The 6,251-nt window shown below is 50.3% G+C and overlaps 1 long non-coding RNA gene across 1 annotated transcript; it reads left to right on the forward strand.

Moving 5' to 3' along the window:
* Positions 1 to 2,175: 2,175 nt before the first annotated feature.
* On the forward strand, positions 2,176 to 4,736 carry LOC121078044. Its single transcript, XR_005824428.1, has 2 exons — positions 2,176 to 3,568; positions 4,363 to 4,736. It is a non-coding gene; the product is annotated as an uncharacterized LOC121078044 (long non-coding RNA).
* Positions 4,737 to 6,251: the final 1,515 nt, after the last annotated feature.

A 6,251-nucleotide genomic window follows, 5' to 3' on the forward strand; every position in this document is an offset into this window, starting at 1 on the left:
CTGAGATGCCTGGCTTGGCCTGATGTTTCTCTATGTCAGTATCTGGGGAATGGGAACATTTTGCCATCAGAGCAGAAGAGGATCATGCGGAAAGGTAACTAAAGCAAGCAGAAGGGATTGACAAGAGAAAGGCAAGGCCCAGGTACCCCTCCCCTGCTCCTTTCACAGCCGTCCCAGAGCCAAACTTGTCTGTTGTGCACCCAGCCGGGGAATATCGAGGGAAGGGCAGGTGGGAGGGTGCAAATCCCCCACCAAACCACACTGCATGAAGAACTGCTGTGCAGGGGTTTTAATTGTGTTCTGCACTGACGCGTCAGACCCCAGGGCAGGCCAGCTGCCCACTTGACATCTAGTGATGGTAAACTGCAACTACAGGTTTTTGGAAGAGAAAAAGCAGCCAGCAAGCCCCTCTGTGTGCTTGGGCACACTCAGCTCCTGCAAACCTCCTGCTCAACTTCGTTACAGGAGGCTCCTCACCTAACCACATTGCGTGCCATGTCTTTCACGGTGAGCAGGGTAAAGACAGGTTGTTCAACAAGCCCCAAGGCTGTGTCCCAACGTGGACTGCAAAATTTAAAGACAACACTTACAAATCAACATTGGCATTCAACTGCTGATTCTTTCCTACATAGCGCAGGAAAAGGAGCACGTTCATCGAGGGAAGACAAAGGCTGTGGCACAACAGAAAAGAGGGTGGGAAGGAGAATGGAGTCGAAAGAAGGTTGGATCCAGCAGGGTCGCCAGTAACATGTAACAAACCCTGCCAGCAATTAACAGCTCGTGTCCCAGTAATTAATAACTGTGTCCCAGCTGCAGGCCACCTCTCTCTCACCCACGGTCTCCGTGAAGCCTCCCCCTCAGGCTCTGGGAGCAGCAGCCTAGCTGCGGAGCCCAAGCGCATCCCAAACACAGAGGGTGCACCCCAACACCCGCATCCCGCCCCACACCCCACGCACACCCGCGGACGGCCCGGCGGGGCCGCAGCTGCCTTCTGGGAGCTGTAGTTCGGGCACGGCCGCGGGGAAAGCTCCATTTTCCCGTGCCGGAGCCTTCGCCTCGCCTCAAAATGCGGTCCCCGGGCAGGTAGGCGGGGGTAGGCCGAGGCTGCGCCGGCGCCCACCCTCCCCTGGGGGGCAGCCGCGTCCCAGCGCCATGCCGGGGGAAGGGAGCGGCACGGCTCGGTCCGTGAGGTGGCCGCGGGCCCGGCTGCGTTTTGGGGTTGCGTTTTTGGAGCTTCTCCCCTCCCCGTTCCACCCCCCAGCCTCCCTAATTCCCGCCCTCCCTCTTTTTGCGGAGGGAAGGAAGTGAAGTCCACCAGGTAGCCTGCATTGCCCATTCAAACGCAGCCACGCTGTAGCAGCAGGGTGTCCGTGTGTATATGCTCCTACGTTGTGGAAATAATTTGTTAGAGAAGTGAGGTATTTGTTAGAGAAGTGAGGCAGTGAGGTATTGCCACGTCCCTGCCTTAGGGAAGACGTGTGAAAGCACAGAAGTGAATGCGTTGCATCATAGCAGTGCCTCACCTTGGTGGCTTTCCTAAATCAAAAGAGTTTGTCGTTGACAGCACAATGTATATAAAGAATATACAACTGGTATGTTTACTTCGGTCACTACAAATACTTATTCTCAGCCAGCACATCACAAGATATATACCGCATTCCCTTTGCCTCAGTGGCGGAGATTTGGTTATAGTTCCTTTGTAATAGAAATGCCCCAATACTTTGTTATTCCTGCACCTGAGGACTCTTGTTGTATAAGCTGCTGTCTCTGTCAGGCTGCTGTGCTGTAATGTGCATCCAGAGGTAGGGTGGAGATATGGCAGTATCTGTTAAGGGAAACATTTGTCGGGTTGGTTTTCCTTTAACTCTCAAACCATATTCTGTTTAGATGGCATTTTCGGAGCAATGTCTAGCTGTTAAAGGGATGATTTAACACTAGCCCCCTGAAGCCTGCAGAATCGCTCTTTCAGTGGTAAATAGGTGTGTGTGCCCATCAAGGAGCTGGAAGGGGAAATGTCAGTGAACGAGGGTTGTTGTGGGGTGCACAGGGAAGCCTTAACGATGTGGAGCAACTGAATTTCTCCACTATTTGTTTAGTCTCTCTCCAGAACGATGGAGTGGTAGTAAACCTTGTAAAACCAATGTCTTTAATGCAGGAGGCTGTCAGAGACATTTTTCTCTTAAACATTTGACAAGAGCTCCAAAAAATTGGGTGCTGGGTAGTTCCTATAATGTGCTCAGCACCTTACAGGAATGAAGAAGAGTGTTTGGTTCTGCCGCTGGAAGACTAAATGCAGGCAGGTTTCACAGGAGGATATCATGAAGCTCACTTTGCTGGGCAAAGAACAGCTCCCCAGAGCATTATATGTCTCAGACAGCTGAACTGGGGTGATGGGTGATGTTGCCACCCTTGCCATTCTGCACCTCCTCACTTCTAGAGGTTGCCAGAATCCCGGATGAGTGAACCTCCACAACTAACAGCTCCCTGAGCTGTAGCCCAGGCCCAATTAGCTTGATGAAATGGTAAGCTGAGGCAGGTCACTGTTCCATTTGGAGTCACCAAGCCATCTCCACCACGGGACTGCCATTGCTGGGAGGTTGTTTCTGTTAGGCAATGAAGTTTATTACCTTTTCAGTGTTTCATTTACCAATAAACACCAGCTCACAAGTACTATTTGTATGAGCTTTAGAGAACAAGCCAAGAGACACCATCTTGTGTGGCCCTAGCTGGGGTCTGTGTGACAGAAAGCCTTTCCCCAGGCCTAGCACAGGCTAGAGGGCTTGCTTGATTATTCTTCTCATCAAGGATATTACTACATGCTGTGTGTCTGTACTGTCAAAAGGGGAAACGGGGCTCTGCATATTTTTAGAACCACAGTTTCATAGAAGGATTGAGATGGCAAGGGACGTCTGGACATTCCACGCCAAGCTCCTCTGTGAAGCAGGGCTGACCCCAGGTAGGTCAGGCTGCTCAGTACACTGGACAGACAATTCCTGAACATCTCCAAGGGGAGATTCCCCAGCCCCTCTGGGCACCTGTGCCCATGCTGAAACTCTCAGGGAGGAGGTTTGTCCTTTACCTAGTTAGAATTTTCCTCCCTGCAAATTTTGAAACCATTTCACTGTCCATCTGTCAGAAGATCTTGGCTCTGACTTTGCTATAACCTCCTCAGTCCCACTTCCCCCCAAAAAAACAAAGAACTGAAGAGAGAGATTAGTTCCCCCTTAACCTTCCTTTTCTCCAGACAGAGAGAATCAGCTCCTTCAGCTTCCCCTTTCATGCCACGGGCTGCAGCACCTTAACCACCTCATTGGACTCCATCCAGTTTATTAGCATCTCCCTCGTCTATATTTCTGTAAGAAGGATACACCGCAGCCAGTGCCTCTCGTTCCTCAGATTACCCTTTGTCCCACAGCAGAATCAGGAAACAGTGGAAGAATGCAGCTGAAGAGCCCCACGGATGCTGCATGGCCTGCCTGCCCACCCCAAGGGAGGACCAGCTCCACCCAAGCAACCTTGATGCCCACTTGCTGAGCCTCCTAGCTGGCTCACAGACTCCCTAAGTCAGGTATCCTTCCTCATACAGCTAATAATGCTCCTGATTTGTCCAAGGTCTTCAATCTGTGCATTTCAATTCATCTTATTTCCCGTGTTCCCCAGCCAGGCCACCTTGGTCCCTCCGCACAAGGACGCATGTTTCACTTGTCCATTTCCCGCTTGCACTAACCCCTCTGAATCAGAGTAGCGTGTAGTGTTACATCAGTTTGTGAGGGTTTCTGAGCTGAGAAGGGGAAATAGTTTTTTGCCTTTGGGAACCAACAGCACCCATAGCAATCTTCTCACTTGCTGTTTTTTGTTCCTTTGGCTGAAAAACTCAGCCTTATTAATGGAGGTGATGCTTTTTGTCCACAATTAAGTCCTCAGAAGTCAGGATTACACAAAATGCAAATTGTTACCCTGCCCTCGGTCCTGTTTCTTTTTTGAACCATGTCTCTGATGTCATTTCATAAACTAAGATTGCAGGCATCACAGGAGACAGGCCACCACCTTTCAGCAACTTCTGGAAACAGTGCTAAACCTACTAAAATTTTCGTGAGGTCTTGGGGTGTCTGCCTGTCCCCTGAAGTAAATAAGGACACTAAAATCTTGATAATTAAATTTGTTTAAGCTAAAATTTTGATCTCAGGCACTGACTTAGTTACGGAAGATGATGATGTGAATACTTTCTGGGACTTGGCTTTGTGTTTAAATAAACTTGACGGGGTCACCAGGCAGCCTGCTGCTACTGATACAAGATTATTATTTAGATCGAATGTGGAGATGCTGAAGCAATAACAAGCCATTGTTTGTCCCATTTTGTAGCTTTCACGGCAGCTTTTCCCCAGGTGACAACAGGCTACCTTAGTGATTTGGATATTTGTGTTTACTGTCCACAAAGCAGAGATTTTGACAAGATCTTCCTCCTTTCTTGAATCATCACTTTGGCCTCTAAGGATCACACTCATTATCAGCTTGGGATGCAAGGCTGTTGAGCTCCTAAGGTGACAGTTTGAAACAGCAGTGATAATTGCAGACGTGACTACCTCAACAGCAATAATAATATTATTTCTCGTCTTCCAGAGCTCTCCTTGGTGAGACACTTCTTAGAGTAGTTAATGCTTACACCTGTGCTTGGGATCGAAAGAGTATTCTTGTCAGTGTAACACCTTTGTGAAATAATCAGTATTCTGAAATGTTTCAGACTGGTGACTCAAAATTTTATTTTTTTTTTCAAATGTTAGCCATAGCTTTTTCAATGCTCTGTACCATGTAGGGAAAACAGAAAGTAGCGGTGAAGAAAAGCATCCCAGGATCACTGCTGGCAGGGTGGAGGCTCTCAGCAAGGGTCAAGACAAAGAGGTAGGATGAGGAGAAGCACGGATGAAAAAATGAACGACAACTGGAGACAGGAGGCATGTTTATATTGTGCAACAGAGTGCTGTGTGCCAGTGGAGCTGGCGCTGGAGCAAGAGGCACCAAGAGCAGTGCTGTGTCCAGGATACGTAAGAATACCCTGCAGTGGTACAGTACCGCTGGGAAGAGGGTGTGGAACAAAAGCATAGGGAGCCATTAGCTTGCAAAGATGTTGCGGGGACATTGTTATGGATGTTTTTAAAATGCTTGGGTGCAGCGGCGATTAGCACTACAGAAAAACCCACAGGGAGATTATTACATCTGTATTCAGTGCCGAGTTTGGATGCTGTACAGTAAATAATGCTTGGAGGCATATAATGGACAATAAGAAGTATTAAATAAATGCCCGTCAAGAGAGCACCATCCAGCCTGTTTGCTGAGAGAGACAGGAGGCCCTGCTGAGGAAATATTTTGTGACTACGTATTTGAAGGCTACCAGAACGCAGTAAGAGGGCTTGCCCACATGCATGCAAAGTCCCTCTCGTTCCAGCGTGCGGATGCACATGCCTGTATCTTGGTTTTTGCTTATACAACCAGCCTTACTTCCCAAACCTAAAGCAGTCAGTAAGGGCAGCGTTTGGTCGCTCCTAGCTTCTTTTCCCTGGCGTGTGCTCACCCAAAGCCCGTGCTTGGGCTGGCTCCTCCGCTGACTAACCAGGTAACGAACCGAACCAGCTCCCCGTTCCCCAGTTCCCATCCCCATCTGACCACAACTTTTCCAAAATGGCCATACGCATCTGGAGCCAGCCTGAACTTTGCGAACAACGGAGAGCAGCGGCGGCAGCAGCCAGCCCATTTTCCTGACACAGCGAGGAGCCCACGCATGGGAGGGGGGCAGAATTTCTCAGATTGTTAGCATTCTGGGCGAATTTAAGCCCTTTGTGGCAGCAACTATCGCAGTGCTCCTTCGGGTCCTAAAAGGCACGTTTCTGCAGCAGCACCAGCCGGCGAAGCCCCTCAGCGGGCCGCCGAGCTCCCGCGGGGCCCACGCGTGCCCGCTCCCACAGCACCGCGCCGCACCTCGCTTTATTAAAGGATAAAAAAAAAAAAAAAAAAAAAAAAAAAAGGAGAAAAACAAACAAACAACAACAAAAAAAAAAAAGGACGTGCGGGGCCGTGCGGCGGCGGCGGCGGCCTCCCCTGTGGCGGGGCGCCGGTGCCTCTCGCGGCCTCCACACGAGGCTCTCCCTTTGTGCCGTTGCCTGGTAACCGGCGGGGGATGGGAGGCCGCCGGGCGGGGGGCCGCGCCGAGCCAGCGCCGGCCCGCGCTGCATGCTGATGGCGGCCGCCCCGCCTCG

The sequence above is a fragment of the Cygnus olor genome, chromosome 1, assembly GCF_009769625.2.
Source record: "Cygnus olor isolate bCygOlo1 chromosome 1, bCygOlo1.pri.v2, whole genome shotgun sequence".
Classification (NCBI taxonomy): domain Eukaryota; kingdom Metazoa; phylum Chordata; class Aves; order Anseriformes; family Anatidae; genus Cygnus; species Cygnus olor.